This window comes from Sorex araneus, chromosome 4, assembly GCF_027595985.1.
Source record: "Sorex araneus isolate mSorAra2 chromosome 4, mSorAra2.pri, whole genome shotgun sequence".
In the NCBI taxonomy this organism is placed as follows: Eukaryota; Metazoa; Chordata; class Mammalia; order Eulipotyphla; family Soricidae; genus Sorex; species Sorex araneus.
The window spans coordinates 173,600,420-173,626,304 of record NC_073305.1 but is presented as its reverse complement, the minus strand read 5'-3'; positions in this window follow the sequence as shown (position 1 = coordinate 173,626,304).

The window sequence follows — 25,885 nt, the reverse complement described above, 5'->3', positions numbered from 1 at the left end:
GACCTCGGGGCTATCCCTGTGTCAGGCTTGGGAGCCAGGTTGAGACAGGAACACTGGATCTTGCCGACTCCGGAATCTCCCCTCCGGGGAGGGGTTCAGACACCCCAATTCCCTAGGGGCATACATACTTTTCTATTTAACTATGAGCGAGAGCTAAGAAACCTCCCTGCCCCCCATTACTACCTTTTGCTTCTGCTGCTACCTCCCACCCCCTCCCCTTAGCCTTGGCCACTTGGGTATGGTCTAAGGACAAGAGGAAAGGCCTGTTACTTGATTATGATCTAAAAGTTACCTGTTTCATTGCTACATTTTGATGCCAGGAAGATTTTCTCTGCTTTTCTGCTACAATATCCTTTTCCTGAGAGAATAAGTTCCTTTCAGTAATTAGGTGGGGAAAAGGATATGGAGACAGAGAGAGAGAGAGAGAGAGAGAGAGAGAGAGAGAGAGAGAGAGAGAGAGAGAGAGAGAGAGAGAGAGAGAGAGAGAGAGAGAGAGAGAGAGAGAGATTTTACTAAAAAGCTCAATTTATTGGACTGGTAACAAGCAGGTAGGACGCTTGCTTTTCTTCTAGCCAACCCAAATTCAATCCTTGGCATCCCGACTTGACCAGGAAGAAGCCCTTAGCACAGCCCAAGTCCCTCAGCATCAACCCCTCCCCCCATCCCCCCATCCAAAAGGAAAAACCCACAACAATTTCAACTTATTAAAAAATTATTTTATTGCTAATTGCAGTGATTCATTTCTATAGAATACACATATCTGGGAAACTAGACGAAAGGCCCAGCTGTCTTTGCCCTACAGAACAGTGCTCTGAACAGCACTACATCCAGCAGTAAATCCAGTAAATCCGGAAGCAAAGAGTTTAGATGACAAGTTTCTGAGCTGAGGACTGTAGTAGACGACACTGAGAGTCCAATAGGACACCGCGTTTGGTTAATGTTGTTCTGTGTTAATGCAAACCATACATCATAGTTGTAATTTATATATATATGTGTGTGTGTCTATATATACTAAATATTATACATTATATATAACACCACCTCCCTCCCTCCCTCCCTCCCTCCCTCCCTCCCTCCCTCCCTCCCTCCCTCCCTTCCTTCCTTCCTTCCTTCCTTCCTTCCTTCCTTCCTTCCTTCCTTCCTTCCTTCCTTCCTTCCTTCCTTCCTTCCTCTCTCCCTCCCTCCCTCCCTTCCTCCCTTCCTCCCTTCCTTCTTTCCTTCCTTCCTTCCTTCCTTCCTTCCTTCCTTCCTTCCTTCCTTCCTTCCTTCCTTCCTTCCTTCATTCCTTCCTTCCTTTTTCCCCTCCACACTTCCCCCTTTCCCCCTCCCCCTTTCTTCCCTCCCTCCTTCTTCTTTCTTTCCTCCCTCCCCCTTCCCCATCCCCTTTCCCCTTTCTCTCCTTCCTTTATTCCCTCCTTCCTTTCTTCTTCCTCCTTCCCTTCCTCCCTCCCTTCTTCCCTCCCTCCTCCTCTCCCTCTCTCCTTCCCTCCCTCCTTCCTTCCCTCCTTCCTTCCTTCCCTCCTTCCTTCCTTTCTCCCTTCCTCCCTCCCACTCTCCCTTCCTTCCTTCTTTTGTTTTTATTTGCAGGGGAATGAGGTGGTCTGGGCCGGTAGAACTCAAGTTCTACTCCTAGCTCTGTGCTCAGGGGGTAGAAGGTCATGCTTTGCAGTGTTTAAGGATCATGTTGTGCCAAGGATCAAAATCAGCACATACTCAGACCATCCAGCTATCTCTCTGGCCCTGATAGTGCTTTTTTTTACCCAACACTTTTCAATGAGGACTTATTTTTTTTTAAAGATTTTTTTTTTGTTCTAAATCTGATTATTAGAGACTCCTGGCATTCAGTCATATATTTTATTAAACTCGGTTTCTTTGGTCATTAATCGACTCAAATATCACCTATACATTTTTAAATTTTGGAAATCTTATGCTCTAATTTAGAAAATATCTCTGAGATATTTTTATTACTTGTTTTTCATAGAATAGTTTACTCTGATGTGGTTAACTATAACCATTAAGTGTTGATTGTGGAATTTAAGACACTATTCCACAACTTCATATAGCATTACTTTCTGTTATATGATTGTCCTTGGTGTATTTTTTAAATACATATGTACTATTTTTGTATGTGGTAAATCAGTGAAATGGTAAATAAACAAGCGGGGAATAAAGGAAGGAAAGAAGGGAGAAAGGGGGATAGAAAATTAAAAAATAAAAATATTTATAAAGTTCTTGACATAATGTACCGTAGCACCGTCATTTCGTAGTTCATCGATTTGCTCGAGCGGACACCAGTAATGTCTCCAATGTGAGACTTGTTGTTGCTTTTTTTTGGTGTTTTGAATATGCCATGAGTAGCTTTCTTAGTAGCTGGCTGGGCTCTCCGAGAGACGGATGGAGGAATTGAACCCGGGTCGACCTTGTGCAAAGCAAATGCCTTACCCTCTGTGCTATCGTTCCAGTCTAACCAGAACTAATTTAGAATAAACAGAGATAAAAGATAATATGATAATAAGTAATAACTCTTTTTCTTGGGTCACACCCAGTGATGCTCAGGGGTTACTCCTGGATTTCCACTCAGGAATTACTCTTGGAGGTGCTTGGGGGAACATATGGGATGCCGGGGATCGAACCCGGGTTGGCCTTGTGCAAGGCAAACGCCCTACCTGCTGTACTGTCGCTCTGGCCCCAATAAATCTTGAAAACTATGTTCAAATAAAATATTGGGACAACATAGACAAATACTATAAATATAAATAAAATTTATTCACGAATAAATTTTTTTATAAATCAAAAGCCATAGAATTAAATAATTTTAAATACCTGTAAGAAAATTGCACACTATAGTTTATAAATGAAAGTTAGAATGCATTCAAGAAACCACAGTCTTACATAAATTATTTCAGCACAGACTAAAATTAATGGAATGTGCTTTCAGCATGTCTATAACAGAAGCTCTATGAATTATAATGTATTTGGAATTATAGACTCAAAATTAACATAAAATCCAAGAATTTCCTACAAAGGATGGCATTAGGTAGGGATGTTTCTTCAGAGGTAATTCATATTGACTTGTATGTGAGACCCCGAGTTTGACCCCTGTTATCCACCAACACTGTGTAGTGGCAGGAAACACCACTGAGAAGAATCCCCTGGGCCATTAGCATACCACAACCACCAAAGAAAATGTTGAAGAATCGCTACTTTCTTTTTTATATATTCTAGACAGAGAATATATCAAAGAACCTTATGTATATCACACAGCACATGACATAAATATATTCATGGGAAAGTGTTCTTATTAGTATTTGAAAATATAGGCAATTAAATGAATAAATAAAATTGAAACTCACAAATAAAAAATTCACAAGTTAAATGTCTAAAAATTATCTATAAAAGAAAAATATCTTTGTCTCTATCTAAAATCTATGGTGTAGATGGGATTGGGGAGGGTGGGAAGGATGCTGGGGTTACTGGTGGTGGAGAATGGGCACTGGTGAAGGGATGGGTTCCCGAACTTTGTATGAGGGAAGCATAAGCACAAAAGTGTATAAATATGCAACTGTACCCTCACGGTGGTTCACTAATTAAAAATAAATAAATTAAAAATAAAATAAAATAAAATAAAATCTATGGTGATTAATTCTACATTATAGAAAAATATTTAAGCATTTCTTTTATAATCAGGAAGTAGATAGTTGACCACTAAGACTTCTATTTATTGTTGTTGTCAAGATTTGAAACAGCACATCAGAGAAAAATGAAATAAAATCAAAGTTATTGAAAAGAAAGCAGCAAACTACCATTAACTTCATACAACTGTCACTGTCATTGTATCACTGTCATCCCATTGCTCGAGTGGGCACCAATAACGTCTCCATTGTAAGACTTGTTGTTACTGTTTTTGGCATAATGAATACGCCGTGGTGAGCTTGCCAGGCTCTGCCATGCAGGCGAGATACCTTCGGTAGCTTGCCGGGCTCTCCAAGAGGGATGGAGGAATTGAACCCAGGTTGGCCACGTGCAAGGCAAATGCCCTACCTGCCGTGCTATCGCTCCAGGCCAGACTTACAATTAAAAAAATAAATAAATGATAAAAAGACAAAACCTAACAAAGAATCACAAATGAAGAGAAGTTAAGTTTGCAAAACTACAAAAAAAAAAAAAAGACCCCAAGTCCAGGGGCCGGAGCGATAGCACAGCGGGTAGGGCGTTTGCCTTGCACGCGGCCGACCCGGGTTCGATCCCCGGCATCCCATATGGTCCCCCAAGCACTGCCAGGAGTAATTCCTGAGTGCAAAGCCAGGAGTAATCCCTGAGCATCGCTGGGTGTGACCCAAAAAGCCAAAAAAAAAAAAAGACCCCAAGTCCAAAACCTAAACAACAGGACTGGCATATTCTGCAACACAAGGCAAAAATCCTAGTGTACTTCAAATTAAAAATATATATGTACATATATATATCATCAGTGTGAACACTTTTCACTCTTCATCTAATCATGTCACAAAAAGTCTTGTAGAAGAAATATTTTATTGATTTTTGATGAAGTAAGATAGTTTTATTGAAACTTTAAAAAAATTGAGGGGAAAGAGAAGTACCTGATCAAGAGAGAACACAAAATTCTCCAGAGTAGAGACAAGCAAGAGAGAGTGGTACATGTTCAAGGGAAAACAAAGGCTTGACGAGCAAGTCTAGAAGAAAACTTTCATACAACAAAACCCCAAATTACATGGTTAAATTATTAGATATATATCTAATTCTCAAATTTCATAGTGGGAGATGTAAAAAAATCTCTAAAATAACAATGCCTTAGAAGCAAAAATAACATTAAAATTATTAACTTTAGTAGATGCAGAAATATGTAACTGCCAAGTTAACCTACAAATCTGTCAATTTATCTCATTTTCATTGTAAGTTTTTCCTTTCTTTGCAAAAATTCTAAATAGTCAGTGAAGAATATCTTAAAAATCAAATGATATCCAAGAAGACACAATATGTCATGTATATGTGTACATCATCATATACAAAATATGACATCCTCATGGTTGATGCTGCTAAATACAATAAAAATGACAAATTTGATCAAAAGGTAAATTTATTCAACAAATAACACAAAATCCATGCTTTTTTCTTGTAAAACTTTAAAAAAATTATAGAATGTTAATCGTGATGATGCCCTTTACGTTTGCAGCGGGCCATGCGCAGCTTTGCTGAGGGCTGACTCCTGAGTGTGCACTCAGGGATCACCACTTGCTGGCAGGGCACAAGGGACGTTATGCGATGGTGTACCACGGATCCAGCCTGGGGTGCAAACAACCTTATTTTTTTTTTAATACCTGAGATTTTCTTAATTTAAAAAAAAAATTTGTATTAGTGAATCACCGTGAGGTAGAGTTACAAACTTACGAACTTTCATGTTTGCATTTCAGTCATACAGTGAGAGTTTATATCCCTCCACCAGTGCCCATTCTCCTCCACCAGTGTTCCCAGTATCCCTCCCACCACCCCCACCCCAATCCCCACCACCCCACCCTGCCTCTGTGGCAGGGCATTCCTTTCTGTTCTCACTCCTGTTGGGTGTCATAGCTGCAAACAACCTTTTGGCTGTTCTATTTCTCCACTCCAAGTGGTACTACTCTTGAATAAGGACAGTGTGAGGGTTTGTTGCAGAGTTGTCACTGTTGAAATGACAATGGCCAATAGGAGGGATCTCATAAATAGGCCCACATGTCTGTGGAAACGTGATAAATGGCAGAAGTGGTGCTGTTGATCGGTAAGAGGATGCACTACTTATTCAGGGGTTCTGTGGTCATTTGTAATCCATCTGGAAGGAGGATAATTGTATCCCTACTTCCAACAAAATTAAATGAATGAGAAAATAATAATATTTAATAACCTAATTAGTATATTTCTTGCTAACGGGTCAGATAGTATGTATTTTCAGCTTTGTGGGCCATGTGGTATCTATCTCAACCATCAACTTGTTTGGAACAAAGAAGCTGCGTGGATATAATCTAAAACAATGGATGGGCATGTTTGAATAAACCACTTACTCAGAAACTCTTTCCTATGGGCTATAGTTTTATTTTATTTTTGTTTATATTTTTTATTTATTTTTTTATTTAAATGGGCTATAGTTTTATAACCCCTGTTCTTCAAAGCAATTCAAAGTGACTAATTCCATGATAAATTGTCCTCCCTCAAGTTTATAGAAGTAAATGTGACAATTTAAACGGTATATTTTTTACTTTTTTTTTCTTTTTGGGTCACACCCGGCAATGCACAGGGGTTCCTCCTGGCTCTGCACTCAGGAATTACCCCTGGCCGTGCTCAGGGGATCATATGGGATGCTGGGATTCGAACCCGGGTTGGCTGCATGCAAGGCAAACACCCTACCCGCTGTGCTATCGCTCCAACCCCACTTTTTTTGTTTGTTTTTGGGCCACACTTGGTGATGCTCCTGGGTCACCCCTGGTTCTGCACTCAGGAATCACTCCTGGCAGTCCTTGGGGGACCCTATGGATATCAGGGATCAAACCCAGGTAGCCTGCCTGCAAAGCAAGCACCGTACATGCTGTACTATTTCTTCAGCCACTAAAATGGCATATTTTTAAAAATATACAGAGTCTGCCTGTGAGGGAAGCTCATTTGGGCTGAAAACTCGGCCTTGGCAAATAATTTCATAACCGCTATCTGCTATCTAAAGAAGCCACTGAGACATGGGCAGGACAACGACCAGAATTGTCTGAAGCATGTCACAGTGACCCATCTGCTGTGTCTGCTTGTGCTCTTTGAGATAAGGAATGAAACTTGCAATTTTCACTTACATTTTTGTTTGAATTTGTAAGCGCGGCCTATGATGTAAGCAATAACTATAAAACTAGCAGCTTTTTTTCTTGCTCAGGGTCTTACTTGGGCATGCGTGCCTAGAAGCTTGACCCCAGCTAGCTGGCCTAATAAACGCCGATTGTGTATTACATAACTGGCTGAACTCTTTGTGCGGGTTTGGAGAGGGGGAAACTATCCACACCAGACCCTAACAATAGCACAGCAGGTAGGGCGTTTGCCTTGCATTGGCTGACCCAGGTTTGATTCCTCTGTCCCTCTCGGAGAGCCCGGCAAACTACTGAGAGTATCTCGCACACATGGCAGAGTCTAGCAAGCTCCCCGTGGCGTATTCGATATGCCAAAAACAGTAACAAGTCTCACAGTGGAGATGTTACTGCTGCCCGCTCGAGCAAATCGATAAACAATGGGATGACAGTGCTACAGTACAGTGCTACAGAGTCTGAAGATGTAAACAAATAGTAGAAAACTTGTATCACAAGTGTGAGGCCCTGTGATCAATCCCTACAACTCAAAACTTAAAAATAGATATCACATTTACTGCATTTATTGTTCTCTGTTGAGTTCACTTAGAATAATGCCTTCAATTTTTTTGTGTGTATGCTTATATCTGGAAGGGTTTTCTTGTATTTTATGACTGATACTTTTTTTGTATATATACCACATATGTTAATCAGTTTAACATGTAATTAACATATGGGCTGGAGCGATAGCACAGTGTGTAAGGCGTTTGCCTTGCACATGGCCAACTTGGGTTCAATTCCTCCGCCCCTCTCGGAGAGCCTGGCAAGCTACCGAGAGTATCCTGCCCACATGCAAAGCCTGGCAAGCTCCCCGTGGTGTATTCGATACGACAAAAGCAGTAACAAAAAGTCACAATGGAGACATTACTGGTGACTGCTTGAGCAAATTGATGAGCAATGGGATGATGATGACAGTGACTGATACAGTGATACACACACACACACACACACACACACACACACACACACATATATATATATATATATATATATATATATATATACCATATTTTCTTTACCCACAAATTTTTTAATGAACATTTAGGTTCTTTTTTCATGTCTTGACTACAGTAAACAGTGATGTAATGAACAAGGTTGTGTTCATTACAGTATATCAAGACCTATGATATACTGATATTGCTTTCTTTGCTTATATACATTGAAGTAAGAGTGCTGGATAATATAGCAGGTCTTTTTTTAAACTTTTGAGAAAACTCCACACTGATTTCCATAGTGACAATTCTCTTTCAGATTTTTGTAATTAGTGAATAAAAGTGCAATTGATATTAACTTCTTAATTTTTTATGCAATTCCCATGACCAGAATATCAGCTTCCTGAATCATTTTTTCTAGTTCTCCTCTCTCCACCCACCATACATTTAGCAAATCAGTTCTATAGGCAGACACTCAGGCTCTCTAATAATTGGCCATATTTTAGGCCCTTACTATGTTACTTAATACTTTCTATGAGAGAGATCACTCAGTATTTTTCCTTTTCCTTTTGGATTATTTTACTTAACATGCACCTTCAGTTCTTTGAAGCTATAGTGAACTGTAGAATTTCATCTTTTGTTATAGTCAAGTAGCATTTCATTGTGTATATATGCCACAATTTCTTTATCCACTTGGACATTTCTTTATCCTTGGACCACTGTTCTTGAACATTTGGGGTTGTTTTCAGAACTTGGCTATTGTGAATTGCACTACAGTGAAAGTAAAAGTACTAATATCATTCATAATGTTTTTGTGCTATTGGGGGTAAATGCCAAGAGGTGGGATTTCTGGGTCATAAGAAAATATCACTTTTCATTTTTTTCAGTTTTTGAGAAGGCCCTATACTGTTTTCTCCTGATCCTGAAACAGATTTGATCGTCAGTGGTAGTTAAGAGTTCCCATATTGCCCAATTCTGATAGCTTGGCATTTCTCAGTCTATTTTGATGTGTGCCTATCATATTGGTGTGAGGTAATATTTCATTGTTGTTTTAATTTCCACTCAACAATACATTAAAACGATCATATTTCATTATTAAGTATGCTTCGATATGCACAAATCAATTTATATGACATAACACATTAGTATAAGGAAAGGTAAAAATTATATGATCACATTTATAGCTGGAGATAAAACATTTAACAAGATCCAAAACCCACCTGTGATAAAATATCTCAACTAAATGAGGATACATGAAGGTGTCTTCAATTTAGTAAAGGCTATAGTATATCATATATGCACAACTGGTAGCATATTCAATAGCAAAAATATGAAAGACTTTCCACAGATAAGTATGGAAATAAATATCACATCTATTATTCAACATAGTGTTGAAAGCTTTTGTTGTAGTAATTAGGACAGAGATATTAAAGTGACCCAAATGGGATTAGATGTCAAATATTACTGTTCACTGCTGACATCATACATACACACAGACACACACATATATATGTATATACATCACAAATGAGTCCACTAAATTATTCCTAAAAGCAATGAAGCAATGAACATATATATGTGTATATATATGTACATATATATATACACACATATATATATGTGGACTCCGCACCAGGCTGTTTTTGCTCGAGGCGCCCCAGACGGTGCCTCCACTACCCAACCGCAGCCACACACCAGGCCACTTTCTGGACACATTATAAGACACTTCATACCCATTTTCCATAATTACCAAACTATATTTGATGGAGTTCAGAGAACCTGACAAGCTACCAAGAGTATCCCACCTGCACGGGCAGAGCCTGGCAAGCTACCTGTGACGTATTTGGTATGCCAAAAACAGTAATAATAGGTCTCATTCCCCTGACCCTGAAAAAACCTCCCGTCATTGGGAAAGATGAGTAAGAAGAGGCAGCTAAAATTTCAGTTACTGGTGACCGCTCAAGTAAATCGATGAAAAATGAGATGACAGTGATACAGTGATGCAGTGATAGATATATAAGGTTATATACAACAAATTTAATATACATAAATGCATTGGGTTTATATATGTATATATATACATATAAACAAGGTGAAAGGGGGAGAAATATTTTTAAATCTCATTCATACCTGAGTGACAACGAAGGATGTTAAAAACTTATAAAAATAAAACTATAACTATTAAGAAATTTGGTACAAGATACAAAGAAATAAAAACATATTCTATGAACAAAATAATAAAAATTAATAATTTTTTATTTATTTGAGGGGGAGACATACCCAGTGGTGCCCAGGGCTTACTCCTGGCTCTGTGCTCAGGGCTTACTTCAGATTCTGTGCTCAAGAGTTTTTCCTAGTGTTGTGTAAAGGACCATATCATGTTCCAGGAATTGAAGTCTGAGTTGGCTGAATTCAAAAAAACCGCCTTACCTGCTATATTATCTCTCTGGCCTAGAATTAACAACATTCAAATAACCTTCCTATCCAAAACACTGATGGCGATTCGGTACAGACCCCAACAGAATTCCTTTATGTTGACTTTGTATGTTCAACCCTACTGAAAATGTTTATTAGCCCTTACAGTTTTTGTAAATTATTATATTTATATTATGATCATGTCACTGGCATAGCAACAGTTTTACTTCTTCCTTTCTGAGGTATATGCCTTTAATTACTTTATCTTGTATGCTATACCTTGTTACAACTCTACTAAACTGTATTTGGGTAGTGAGTATGGAGATCCTTTCTTTGTTCCTAATCTTAGAGGAAAACTGACATTTTCACCCTTGATTCATGTAAATCATGAAAAAAATTTGAATTTAGTTATGATTTTTCTTCATACATTGACATGATTCTATGATTTGTTTCTCTCATTCTGTCAAAGAGATATCTCATTTTGGTGTATCATTTGTGTATGTTTACATTAGTGATCAATACCATTCAATTATAGTATATGATTTATTAAATGTTATCTTCATTTGGATGGCTACTTAGAAAAATATTTTAGTATCAAGCATGTCCATCACTGATATTGGTCTATGCTTTTATTCTGGTACCGTTACCTGACTTTGGTGTTTGAAAACATCTGATCCTTAAATAAATTGTAAGTGTTCTTTTCAGGTTTTTCAAAGTATTTGAGAATGATTATTTCTCAAGCTTTAATTCAATTATTCTTTAAATATTCCACCACTCATCTTTTGGGCAAATTTTGGTTACGATTTATCTCTTTACTCACTATAGTTTTTTTTTTCTAATTTTCTCTATCTCATGAGCTAAGTTTCTTAGTTCAAATATTCCTAGAAATTTATTTATTTCTTGTAGTTATTTAATCTATGCGGTTACATATAATTGTTCAGGTAATTTCATTCCATCCTAGAGAGCTTCATTTAGCTTTTCTTGTAAAAGCAAATCTAGTGGTAATGATTCCCATTAGCTTTAATTAGTCTATAATGATCTTTTAGGGTGTGTCGGGTTGGGCCCAGTGATGTTCAGAGCTTACCCTTAGATCTATTTTCAGGAATCACTCTTACCAGTGTCTGGGAAACCATTTGTGATGCCAGGGATGGAACCAGAATTGGGCTATACTGAAGAGTTGGGCTTATCCCCTGTATCGCTCTCCTTCCCTATAATGATCTTTATGTCACCTTCAGTTTTGTAGAATCATTTTGCCAAGGTCTTTTTCTTGGCAGATTATTTCTTTTGACACCTTACACATATCAAACCATTCTCTCTTTCAATGTTCATTGAGGTTTTATTTTTTTAAATATAGGTGGGATAATTTTCTTTCAATTTGTTCTCAAAATTCAAAATTCTCTGAGTTGTTTTTTTTTTTAAATTGTAAAGGCGATCTGACTGCAACATCTGTGGGTCCATTGCATTCCAGAGTTAATTCCACTGACCTGGCTAGCTAGGTGTGTGTCTTCTTCCTCTCCCAATGCCCCTTGGATATGAAGGACCGCCTTCCAGTTAGAGACTTAGAAATTGACTGTTTGTCTATTTTTTTAATTGAATGACCATGAGACAGTTACAAGCTTTCACGTTTGGTTTACAATCACACAATGATCAAACACCCATCCCTCCACCAATGCACATTCCCCATCACCAATCTCCCTGGTATATCCCCCTTTCCCACCCTCCCCCTGCCTCCATGGAGACAAATATTCCCCACACTCTCTCTCTACTTTTGGGCATTATGGTTCGCAACACAGACACCTGAGAGGTCATCATGTTTGGTCCTTTATCTACTTTCAACACACATCTCCCATCCCAACCGATTTCTCCAGCCATCATTTTCCTAGTGATCCCTTCTCCATTCCAGATTCCTTCTTCTCTCCACTCATGAGGCAGGCTTCCAGCTATGGAGCAGTCTTTCTGGCCCTTGTATCTACTGTCCTTGGGTGTCAGCCTCATGTTATGTTATTTTGTATTCCACAAATGAGTGCGTTCCTTCTGTGTCTGTCCTCTCTGACTCATTTCATTTAGCATGATACTCTCCATATCCATTAATAAGCAAATTTCATCACTTCATCTCTCCTAACAGCTGAATAATATTCCACTGTGTAGATGTACCAAAGTTTCTTTAACCAGTCATCTGTTCTACGGAACTTAGGTTGTTTTACAGATTTTGGCTATTGTGAACAGTGCTGCAATGAACATATAAGTAAAAATGTCATTTCTACTGTGCTTTTTTTGCATTCTTGGGATATATTCCCAGAAGTGATATTTTGGGGTTATATGGAAGCTCAATTTCCAGTTTTTGAAGGACTGTCTATATTGTTTTACAGAAAGGCTGGACCAGTCGGCATTCCCACCAACAGTGGAAGTGCGTCCCTTTATCCCCACATCCACACCAGCACTGGTTGCTTTTGTTCTTTTGAATGTGTGCCAGTCTCTGTGGTGTGAGATGATATCTCATTGTTGTTTTGATTTGCATCTCCCTGATGGCTAGCGGTGTGGAGCATTTTTTTTTATGTGCCTTTTGGCCATTTGTATTTCTTTTTTGAGGAAACTTCTGTTCATTTCTTCTCCCCAGTTTTTGGTGGGGTTGGAGATTTTTCTCTTGTACAATTCTACGAGTGTCTTGTATATCTTGGATATTAATCCCTTACCAGATGGGCATTGGGTAGTTTTTTTTCCCATTCTATGGGCTCTTTCTGTATTTTGGTTACTGTTTCTTTTGAAGCGCAGAAGCTTCTTAATTTGATATAGTCCCATTTGTTTATGTTTGCTCCCACTTACATGGTCAGAGCTGTTTCATCCTTAAAGATGCTTTTAGCTTCAATATCATGAAGAGTTCTGCCTACATTTTCCTCTATGTACCTTATAGATTCATGTCTGATATTGAAGTCTTTAATCTGCTTTGATCTGACTTTTGTGCCTAGTGTTAGACAGTGGTCAGAGTTCATTTTTTTCCAGGTAGCTACTCAGTTTTCCCAGCACCACTTGTTGAAGAGGCTTTCCTTTTTCCACTTCACATTTTTTGCTCCATTGTCAAAGATTAAGTGGCCATATATTTGGGGGTCTGTGACAGAATATTCAACTCTGTTCCATTGGTCAGTGAGTCTGTTTCTAGCCCAATACCATGCTGTTTCAATTACTACTGCTTTGTAGTACAGTTTGAAGTTGGGGAAGGTGATGCCACCCATCTTCTTTTTCGCAAGGATTGCTTTAGCTATTAGTGGACGTTTGTTGTTCCATATGAATTTCAGGAATGTTTGTCTATTTCTTTGAAAAATGTCATGGGTATCCTGATAGGAACCGCATTAAATTTGTATAGTGCTTTGGGCAGTATTGCCATTTTGATAATTTTAATCCTCCCTGTCCATGAGCAGGGGATATGTGTCCATTTCCTAGTGTCCTGTTTTATTTCTGAAGTAGTGTTTTGTAATTTTCCTTGTTTAGGTCCTTCACCTCTTTGGTTAAGCTGATTCCAAGGTACTTGATTTTATGAGGCACTATTGTGAATGGGATTGTTTTTTAATGTCTCTTTCTTCTCTTTCATTATTTTTATTCATCCATTGAGGTCATAACAGTAGCTGCACTCACCTGCTAGAACAAAGAACAAGTTCTCAAAATTATCTGATTTTGACTTCTTTATTATAGTATCTCAATGAAGTACTCTTTTAGTTAAGTCTGTATGGGGACCGAGCTGACATATATCAAGATGTTAATTTCTCTCCCATGAGTTGGTAATTTTTAGCCATAATTTCATGCAATAAGCATTCTACCTCTTTTTCTCTTCTTGGGTTTCCATGATGTAACTTATGTCTGACTTCATGGTGTTTTATAACCACCAAAGTTTCTTCATTCTTTTGCTTTTTTCCTACAATTATTGGATAGTTTCCAATGACTTGAATTTTCTTAATTTAAGAAAGACCTGATTATTTTAGAAAGACTTAATTTAAGAAAGACCTCCCCAGACCTGATGAGGTTTACTATTAATTTCTTTATTTCATATTTAACTATTGTTCATTGTATTTTTTTCAACTCCACCAATCTTTCTACTTAATTCTTTTTGTTTGTTTTGTTTGAAGCAAATGAAACAAACATCTGGCGGTGTTCAGGGACTACTTCCAGAGACTCTGAGCTTGGAGGTTATTCTTGGGAATGCTCCAGTGACGATGTGGACCTGAGAATGGAAACTGGGACTCTCACATCTTTGTATGACACTCAAACACTCAACTATCTCCCCAGACCTGATTGATTTTATTTTTATAGTTCCAATATCTCTCTTCAGTCTTACATCTTGTATGTAAGCCATTGCTTGTATTCCTCAGGTTTTCTTTCACTGTTCTCTGTTTTGTTCTTGGAAACTTCTAACAAATTATGTTGAGTCAATGAAAGGCAAAATAATAACAGTGAAAATAAATGAAGTGTAAAAGTCACAGGTTTTAAACAATGGAAGTACCTAATCAAATTTCAAGTATTTAAATATGGCAGTGGTGGTATATAGTCACTGAACTCTAGTATAAATTGTGGAAAATTAAGATATTAGATGTTTGCTACTGTGATATATTAATTGAAATGCAGTATAAACCAAAATTGGTACATCTAATAACAAAATGAGAAGAGGAAATAAAAGTATTTTTTCATGTTTATACTTGAAGCTAAGTTGTTATAAGACTAGAGAGGCTGGAGCGATAGCACAGCAGTTTGGTTTGCACATGGCCGACCTGGGTTCAATTCCTCTGTCTCTCTTAGTATCCTGCCCACATTGTAGAGCCTGGCAAGCTACCCATGGCGTATTCGATATACCAAAAATAGTATCAACAAGTCTCACAATGGATATGTTACTGGTGCCCACTCGAGTAAATCAATGAGCAATGCAACGGGATGACAGTGATACAGTGATACATATTAAGTGAGTCTCAGGGTAACCACAAAGCAAAAATATATAGCAGATATACAGAAGTAAAATAAAGCATACCACTATGGGGAAATAAATCACTAACTCACAAAGAAGACGAGTGAAAAAGAAAGGAATAAACACAAAACAAAGCCAACAAACAATGGATAAAATGGATATAGTAAATCTTTATCTAACTATAGATCAAACTCCTCAGTCAACAGACATGGAGTATACCATGCATAAAAGTAAAATAAAAATGGACTAAAGATATCAGTATTAACCTTAATACATAAATTACATTGTGGAAAAATATACCATTTGAATGAATCGAAGCTAAAGTCATGTTCAATCATTTTAAACTATTACACAACCAAACTGAATGCAGGTAAACAAATGGGACTGTATCAAACAAAGGAGTTTCTGCATCACAAAGGAAATGATACCCAGGATAAAAAGAGACCCCACAGTCTGGGAGAGGATATTTGCCCACTACTTATCATATTGAGAGTTGGTATCCAAGATATATTAAGCACTAGTATAATTCTTAAAAAAGTCATCATCCCCGTTGATTGTTGATTTTCTTGAATGGTCTCAGTAATGTCTCCATTCATCCTAGCCCTGAGATTTTAGAAGCCTCTCTTTACTCGTCCTTCCCAATGTGCCGCATTGGAGGCTCTTTCAGGGTCAGGGGAATGAGACCCATCATTGTTGCTGGTTTTGGCATATAAATATGCCATGGGGAGCTTGCCACGTTCTCTCATGCAGGCAGGAAACTCTCGGTAGCTTGCCAGGTTCTCCAAGAGGGAGAAGTGGCTGCTAACTTGCTGGAGCTTTGTTTTATAGTTTCTGGATGTGGGCCATTGATGGGATTTCACAGCACCAGGGGCAGTTTCTGGGTGTGACCACCTAGCTACTGGAAAATGGGGGATCTGGGCGGAAGAGGCCCAGTCCCAATCCGAGCAGGCTTGGAGGTCTCAGTCCCATGTCCCACACACCTGGGTTCCTCTGTCTGTTCCTTCATGTGTGAGGCTCATCCAAATGTGGAGAAGGGCCTTGAGCATGGCTGTGGCTGGGTTCTGGAGGTCTTCAGCTATGGAGGCTCTGTTCAGGGTGGGGAGAGAAACTCAACCCACCCCCTCCAAGGGGCCTGGTGAAGACAGCCAGGATCAGGGGCAAGAGACTCTGCCATTAACAATTATATGCAAACAAATAGGACAGCATAGAAGAAATGGATGAAATCACCGAAACATAAAACCTATCAAGGTGAAATAACAAATTAAAATTTTAACACTGGTAAGAGGAGGGTACGGTGAACGAAATGCTGCAGTTCCTCTTACCCTATTCACTGTATCTATTTTACAAATATTTCCCTCCAGTATTGGAACTCCTGAGCTACACTGGACTCCCACAAAGCTTCACTGAGTGAATAATAAAAGCAATGTTCTGTGGGAGAACAATGAAAGGAAATTTCTTCTCCACCATCTTGATTTTGTCTCTCTGAGAAAAACTCCTTAAAATAGAAAAAAAAATGCTTATGTGAGAGAAAAATAGTATTTTAATGAACTGAAAATAATTTTGGTTTAGCAAACTACTTTATAAAGAGCAAGATAAAACCCCAAACTTGGAAGATATATTTTCTACACAAAGGCAGATTAAATAATTAGTATTCTGAATCTATAGAGATGTCATAGGAATTCAGAGAAATTTCTTTGAATAACCAAATAATAAAATAGGCAAATAAAAAAGTGTTTCACAGAAGAAAAAAAAATAAGTATTATCGTAAAACTTATCAATGAACTTCCTGGGAGTTTCGACTTAAAAACACAATAAATTACCACTACAGAATTACTCTGCTAACAAGTACACAAAATATGATGCCATTTAGTGTTTTAGCTCATTTAGGCTATTATAAGAAATAGCCCAAATGGATTATAAATATTAGCAATTTATTTATTGCAAGGCATGCAAGCCCTACCCGCTGTACTATTGCTCCAGCCCCCACACATCTACATTTTTATTGTCAACTTTCCTCCACTACTGTACCAGGATATCCCCTCCCCCACCTCAGTACCCCACATTCTACTCCCCACCCTTGTCTCACTAACGTGGTAAACCCCATATGGTAGACCGGTTCTTAGATTCTGTTGCTTCGATTATTTACTTAAACCATGTAAGAGAGGTCACTCTGTATATCTCCTGGCTGAAGTCACTCGCATTATCTCCCACACTGCAGAGCCTGGCAAGCTATCTGTGGCGTATTTCATATGCCAAAAATAATAACAACAAGTTTCACAATGGAGATGTTACTGGTGCCCGCTTGAGCAAATCAATGAGCAATGGGATGAGAGTGATACAGTGATACAGGTCTTTAGTTACTATGAGTTGAATGCATACATTCCCTGACATTCATATGTCAATGCCACACTAAAGACATTGTGGCAAACTGCATGATTTTGTCTTTTTTATGACTGATTCATATTTAGTTGCATATATACCACCGTTTTTTCTTGGCTCTTTGGTTGCTTCCAAATTTTGACTATTATGAATAGTGCTCCAATAAACATAAGAGTGCAAACTTTTTTTTCTGAGTAGGAAGTTTTGGCCCCCAAGGCAGAAGCCCAGAAATGGAATCACTACATAATATTAAAGTTTAACTGTAGTTTTTTTGAGAAGTGTCCTTACTGTTTTCTCTAAAGGCTGAACAAGTCCACATTTCTACCAGCAGAGGATGAAGATCTCTTTTTCCTTGCATCTGCACCAACATTGGTTGGTTTTGTTCTTTGTGATGTATGCCAGTTTCACTGGTGGAGATAACTTGTTGCTTTGATTTGCATTTCCCTGAGGATCAGTAATGCACAAAAATATAAGGAATTTGTTAAAAAACAAACAAAAAACAACATAGTTCCTACTTACCTGTATATCTTCTTTGCTGAAATTTCTGTTCATCACTTCTCCCATTTTTGATGGCTTCGATTGTTTTTCTTGTGACATTTTATCAATGCTTTTTATGTCTTGGATAGTAACATGTTGTCAGGTGGGTGAGGAACAAATATTTTTTCCAGTCTGTGGGTTCTTATTATGCTTATCCCTCTTGCTCTTGCAGTGTAAAAGATTCTTACTTTGATCTAGGCCCATTTGTTTGTTTTTGCTTTCATTTTCTTGGCAAGTGCCAATCGAGTCATTGAAAACACTACTAGATTCAATGTCATAGAGGCTATGTCTATGTTTTACTCAAGATAATTTATAGATCCATATCTAATATCAGTGCCATTATTCCATTTTAAATTCATTTTTGTAAATGGTATTAAATGGGGTCTGAGTTCATTTTTTAAAACATGTGATACACAAGTTTTCCCACTACCACTTGCTGAAGAAAGAGGCTTTCCATGTTTCATTTTATGCTGTAGGCTCCTGTGTTGGAGATTAGCTGACTATATATCTAAGGATTTGTGTCTGGACTCACAATTCTATTCAAATTGTTTTGATTGTTCTTTATTCTAGTACCACACTGTCTTGATTACTATAGTTTTGTAATGTAGTTAAAGTTTGAAAAGGAAAAGTCTACCACCTCATCTTTTATTCCTAGAATTCCATTAGCTATTTGGTAAGTCTCACCACTCCATATTAATTTCAATAGCATTTGGTATATATTTCTTTAAGAGATACCATAGGTGATTTTATAGGAACTCTACTGAATCCATGTAGATTTGTGTGTGTGTGTGTGTGTGTGTGTGTGTGTGTGTAGGATTGTTATTTTTGACAATGTTAATTCTTTCAACCCATTAAAAGAGGATATTTACATTTCCATTTTTCTTCTTTTATTTCATTTAGCAGTGATTTATAATTTTCTTTACATGTCTTTCACCACTTTTGTTAAGCTGATTCCCAAGTGCTTGTTTACTTGAGTAATCGTGACTGGGGTTTTCAAGTTTTGTCTCTCAAAAAATGTAGTAAAATACATTGTTTGTGTATAGGAATTCCATGAATCTCTGTGTATTGATTATGTAGCCTGTCAAATTAATGTACACATTTATTGTTTCTAGGAGGTTATTTTGGGACTGGAGCAATAGCATAGCTGGTAGAGCATTTGCCTTACACACAGCCAACCAGGGTTTGACTCCTCTGTCTCTCTCTGAGAGCCCGGCAAGCTACTGAGAATATCCCGCTCACACGGCAGAGCCTGGCAAGCTACCCATGGCGCATTCGATATGCCAAAAACAGTAACAACAAGTCTCACAATGGAGATGTTACTGGTGCCCACTAAAGCAAATCAATGAACAATGGGACAATAGTGCTGCAGTGCTACAGGAGGTTATTTTAAAAAATCTTTAAAGTTTTCTTAGTATCATGTCATCAGCTTTGGCTTCTTATTTTCTAATAAAGATGCCCTTAGTATCTCTTTCTGGCTTGCTTGCTATTGCAAGGAGTTCTAATAGTATATCTAATAACAATGGTGAAAGTGGCAAACCTTGTCTTGGCCTGCTCTTGAAGGAACAACTGCTCTTCAGTGCCCACTTGGTTCTAGATAGGCAGAAGTGGCCAGACACCAGACAGCCAGGTTGAGGGATGGTGGGAATAAAGTCAAGAAAAACCTTAAATGCTGTTGGTGAGAATAGACACATATAGAACTGGTTAAAATATTGGCACTGTTTTATATATTCACGTCCTCCAGAACTCCAGAATTCTATCCCTGCAATGCATGACATAAGGAAATGACATAAAGAAACACTTGCTCGTAGCTTCAACATCAGTGAACAATAAAAAATAATATTGGGTAGAAATTCAAGCTTTTTAAGACTGTATCTAATATAAAAGTTAAACAAAACTGAAATCTGCTGAAGAATAAAAAGACTACGATTAAATATTCAATGTCAAGCCAGTAGATTCTATTATTAGTGTGAAAAATAGAAAAGAATGATGAAACACTTAAGGATCATGGCCTTGATAAAATATTTTTTAATTAATGGTGATTATTGGGTATTATGTTCAGAACTTGTATATTTCACATAAATTTCTTATACATATTAAATATTTAAAAATATTCTAAGAGAAAAACCCTATTTTTCTACATTAAGATATAAAAAATGTCAACATATGCTATTTTTTCAGTTTTCTAATATAATCTCTCCCTCCTTAAAAATTACTTCCCATCATCTTTATACACTTTTTCCTTTATTGTATTTTAATTACATTTCATTGTTTAATATTTTATTTCATTTTTTCAATTGTTTATTTTTAGTCTTGGCAAGACTTTTAGGGCAATTATTTTGCATTTGGCTTCCTCATACCCATTTTCTGTACATCCTCTTTCTGTGCTTCCAGAAGCTAAAGACTGTATCACCTCGATTGTGCTGTTTTCATGTGCAGCTGGATTTGGCCAGTGGGAAGTCCTGGTGGGACATTGACGTGTGAGGAGACAGAGACTAGCCAGCTTGTGCCAGACATGTAAATATAAAGCTTTTTTAATTAAAAACATTTAATTTTTATACCATCTATGATACAATTGACCTGCTAAATGTCTTTCTCATTCACTACTGTTTACTGAACGCATATAATAATATCTAATACAGTAGTAATATTTTTTGTTGTTTGTTGTAGGCTACATCCAGGATGGTCAGGGTTTATTCCTTGCTCTGCACTGAGGGGTCACTCCTGGTGGTGCTCAGGGGACTGTATGTGATGCTGGGGATTGAACCCTGGCTGGCTGCATTCAAGGCAATGTCCCACCTGAAGTACTATTGCTCTGCTCTGACCTTTTTTTTTTGCCTTTTTGGGTCACACCTGGCAATGCACAGGGGTTACTCCTGGCTCTGCACTTAGGAACCACCCCTGGCCATGCTCAGGGGACCATATGGGATGCCGGGAATCGAACCCGGGTCGGCTGCGTGCAAGGCAAAGGCCCTACCCGCTATGCTATTGCTCCAGCCCCTGCTCTAGCCTTTTTAATTGAATAATTTGAACTTTTTAATTGAATAAATTAAAAACATAGACTTTAGTACCTTGAAGTTTAATGCTTTTTCAATATATATATGTATATATATATATATATATGTGAAAATGGGGTCTTAAAAAGCCATGTATGCTTCTTGACCTCTTTAGTATATCCTCTCCCTAGGGAAGATTCTCCCACCCCACCCACACCAAACTGAGCAGTAATTGAAGGCTTTTTCAACAGCTTACTATTATGACCACAGACATTATCATATGATTATTTCCCACCAGCATCTGCTTATTATATCAAAGTTAGTAAACTCAAGGGTATTCAAGAACACTGAATGATCCCACCTATCAGATAACAGCTCATTAGAACATCTGGAAAAAGACCTTTGCCCAAACAGAATATGGTGACTAAATCATATTTATTAGATGCTCTTGTTAAAAATTTTGAATTGCAAAATACAAGGAGGATGCTACACTTTTTTTTTTTTAAAAAACCATTCTTTAATTTCTTTCTTTCTTTCTTTTTTTTTTTTGCTTTTTGGGTCACACCCGGCGATGCACAGAGATCACTCCTGGCTCATGCACTCAGGAATCACCTCTGGCGGTGCTCAGGGGACCATATGGGATGCTGGGATTCGAACCCGGGTCGGCCGCGTGCAAGGCAAATACCCTACCCGCTGTGCTATCGCTCCAGCCCCAGAGGATGCTACACTTTTTAATGAAGAGTGATGCTGAAAAGGAATCTAGAAGTAAGATAACAGAGACGGAAAATGACAGGGGTCAGACACTGAATATGTTGAGATTGTGAATCAATTTAAATTTGAAGTACAGATGTCATGAGTAAGCAGAAAATAATAGGTGTTCCACAGTAGAGATGAAAAGAAGAGCTTAGTCACAATATTGGCAAGAAATTGTCTAGATAGAGAATGACTTGTCAATGTAGTAACTTTGGAATTTTCTCATTGTCATGCTCTATTCCTTTCTTTTGATTTACACATATTACTGGACTTGAAAATATTTACCTTGAAAGAAAGAAAGAAAGAAAGAAAGAAAGAAAGAAAGAAAGAAAGAAAGAAAGAAAGAAAGAAAGAAAGAAAGAAAGAAAGACTAAAGCTGTGGTGCCTGAAACTTACTCCTCTACACTCATTACTTTAAATTATTAATCAAATTTTAATCTTATTTTTTATTTTATCTTCCCAGCTTAGATTAGGATGTTTGTTTGTTTTTTTTTTCCCCTTGCTTTTTGGATCACACCTGGCAATGCTCAGGGGTTACTCCTGGCTCTGCACTCAAGAATTACTCATGGAGGTGCTTGGGGGACCATATGGGATGCTGGAATTGAACCCAGGTTTACCGCGTGCAAGGCAAATGCCCTACCTGCTATGCTATCATTGCAGCCCCTAGAAAAGCTTTTAAAAATTATTTGATAGTTTCACCATACAGCAACTCCTGTCTAATATTTCTTTGCTTTTTTATTGAATGATGAGTTTTGGAAAATAAAGACAAGACAAATAGTACATTAAAATTTCCCCAACTTCATGTGTATTTTATATTGATGCAAATTAAGGAAATGAAATATATGCACAAAATTTAGAGGATGACAGTTGTGTTGCACAAAGGATAAATTATTTCATTTTTTCTGATATTGTTATTCCTAATATCCAAAATCCTAAGCAGTAATGAACTGAGACAGAATCCTAGATGAGGTGGTATTGCAGCCCAACTGCGGAACCTGACAGCAAGTAAAGTGGCAATGGATGAAAACCTGGAAGCAAATAGTCCAGGAGTGCGTAGGGTGTGTGGCCGTAGCCTGAAACAGAAGAATGCATTCTTTTGGATGATCGGTAAAGAGGTGATTCGTGTGAAAAAGTGTAGGAGTATAATTTATCTTGATTGTCTCCAAACCCTTGACATAATATTTCCCTGAAGACTCTCTCTCTCTCTCTCTCTCTCTCTCTCTCTCTCTCTCTCTCTCTCTCTCACACACACACACACACACACACACACACACACATACAGACACACAACAAAGCCAAGTTAAATTGTCTTGAAAATTGTCTGAGTCCAAAATGAAGAAAAATTATAAAGAGAAAATACATCCAGTTTTAAGAAAATAGCTGAAAATAATACAAGAATCATCATTTTTTGGTTTTCTCACATTTTCAAAAGTTACCTAAAGTGGTTTTAAATAACTATGCAATGGCTTTCACTGGCTGTATGTTAAGTAACCTGAGTTAAGTAGCCATATATCCTGAACCAAAACGAGGAACCCTATATGTTGCTACTAACTAAAAAGGTGGAGAGATGTTATTTGAAGGCCAATTGTTAGAATTCTTAGGTTATACTTTCTTGTTTGTAGGAATTTACAGAGAGCCTTTAAAATCAGAGTAATTCAAGAAAACTCTACAAGTATGTTACCAAATAGTGAGGTTTATTTGTCCTGACAGCAAGAAGCTTAAAATTTGGTCACAGAGTTGAGGAACAGGGCTGAAGGTATAGCATAGTGGATTCCAGGGATTGAATCTCAGCCAGCCACATGCAAGGCAAGCACCCTGTCCCTGAGCACCACCAGAAGTAATTTCTGAGTGCAAACCAGGATTATCCAATGAGCAATACCATGTGTGGCCCCCAAAACAAAACAAATATAAAAAGAGTTGATACATAATTATGCACATCATCAGCATATTGCTGGAGTGATAGCACAGCGGGTAGGGCGTTTGCCTTGCACGCGGCCAACCTGGGTTCGATTCCTCCATCCCTCTTGGAGAGCCTGGCAAGTTACCCAGAGTATCCTGCCTGCACGGTAGAGCCTGGCAAGCTCCTCGTGGCGTATTCAATATGCCAAAAACAGTCCAACAACTCTCACAAAGGACGTGACTGGTGCCCGCTAAAAGCAAATTGATGAACAATGGGACAACAGGATGACAACAGAATAGCATATTATCACAAAATCATAGACATGAAACTTGAGCAATAGGACAAGGGCTCTTGCCTTGCCCGTCATCGACCAGAGTTTGATCCCCAGAACCCAATGTAGTTCGCAACACTGCCAGGAGTGATCCCTGAGTGCAAACCAACCCAGAAGTAAGTCCTGACTACAGCCAGGGGTGACCCTAATAGAAACCAAAATCCTTAAACATATTGTTGAAAGGGGATACTGCATTCACTTCAGTTCTGATTTCATTGATTTACTTTCCTCTACCACTCTAACCTTTCTGCTGCGAAATGAAAGGTTTTTCTACATAAATTAAATCATGTCTAGTCTTTAAAACTCTTTAAAACCCATCTATTTCAAAATGACACCTAGAGCTTGTTAATCATTCTAGGTCTGGCACAGTGTCGAGAAACTCAGTGAGTAACTAGTGAATAAATGCTAAGTAACTATATTTCATATAAACATGTAGCTGAATATTTAATGTTTCTTCTTTTTTTCTGAGGTAGCTTTTTCTCATACAAGCTTAGGAATGCAGTCACATTTCTGATTAATGAAAATGATTATTAAAATTACATGCAGTAGGGGCTGGAGCGATGGCAAAGCGGGTAGGGCGTTTGCCTTGCAAGCAGGTGACCCGGGGTTCGATTCCCAGCATCCCATATGGTCCCCTGAGCACCGCCAGGGGTAATTCCTGAGTGCAGAGCCAGGAATAACCCCTGTGCACTGCTGGGTGTATTGGCTCACCAAAACCAAGATTGTATTTAATTCTGACCACATGGTAACTATTAGAACACTCTCAAGGATTATACAAATTTTAATCTGTTCAAGTTCATGTGTATTGTGGGACCCTGAAATTGTGCATTTGTGAGCTCTGAAAGTAATAATTTAGCTTTATTCAACTTTCTATTCACTCAATGCCTTATTAGTAGTTCTAGGATAAACAGTTAAAAATTATTTCCATATTAATCTGTTAAATTAAATAGATTAAATTTAAAATTAAATTTAATTTAAATTCATTAAATTTAAATTTTAAATTTATTTTTTGATGATGATGATGAAATCTAAAATCAACTTTAGTGTTTATATTGTGTGTTCTCATTTTGAAAAAAATTTGTTCACAAGCTATTTTACTTATTCAATTAATAAAATAAAAATAGAGAATTGTGAAAAGATTCCTCTACCATAAGTTTTATTTTCTTTTTAAACATTAACCATAAGAATAAGGTGTTAATTTTAAATCTTCCTTAGTAGAGTGAGAAGTTAGACAATATCAGTTTAGAGTCCTTTTGGTTTTTCTTTTTAAACTCTTTTCCCTTTAACCGTATATGATTGCCCTGTTTACAGATCATTTAATAGCAAATTTCTAAGTGACCTACCCATATTTCAACCTTTCCAATGATTCAGCTTCACATTGATGGAAACATTTCTTTTTTCCCACTTATATCTAATTAGTTTAAATTTCACACTTATAATTACCAGTACTATCAACATAAAAAGATTGGAAATACAGAATGGCTCTAAGTAACCATGTAATTTAGTGCTCATAACAGAACGTCAATATTCCAAGAGGTGTATTTGTGTGAGCATTCATCTGTAGCAGAGCTGTGCGCAACATATCTTAGGGTCATTTTCAAAAAATATTGTAAATGTGATTATAATTCCATAGTCAATAAATAATATCTAAATAATATACATAATTTGAAATAATGAGCATCAAATACTTGAATATGTTAAAAGAACTCTATAATCTGGATCACATACTAATTTAGAATATGACTATGGCTTTGAGACAAATAAGAAGATAATTATACTTGTGAATCATGATCTATAGAACATAATTTATTTAACAATATGTTGACTT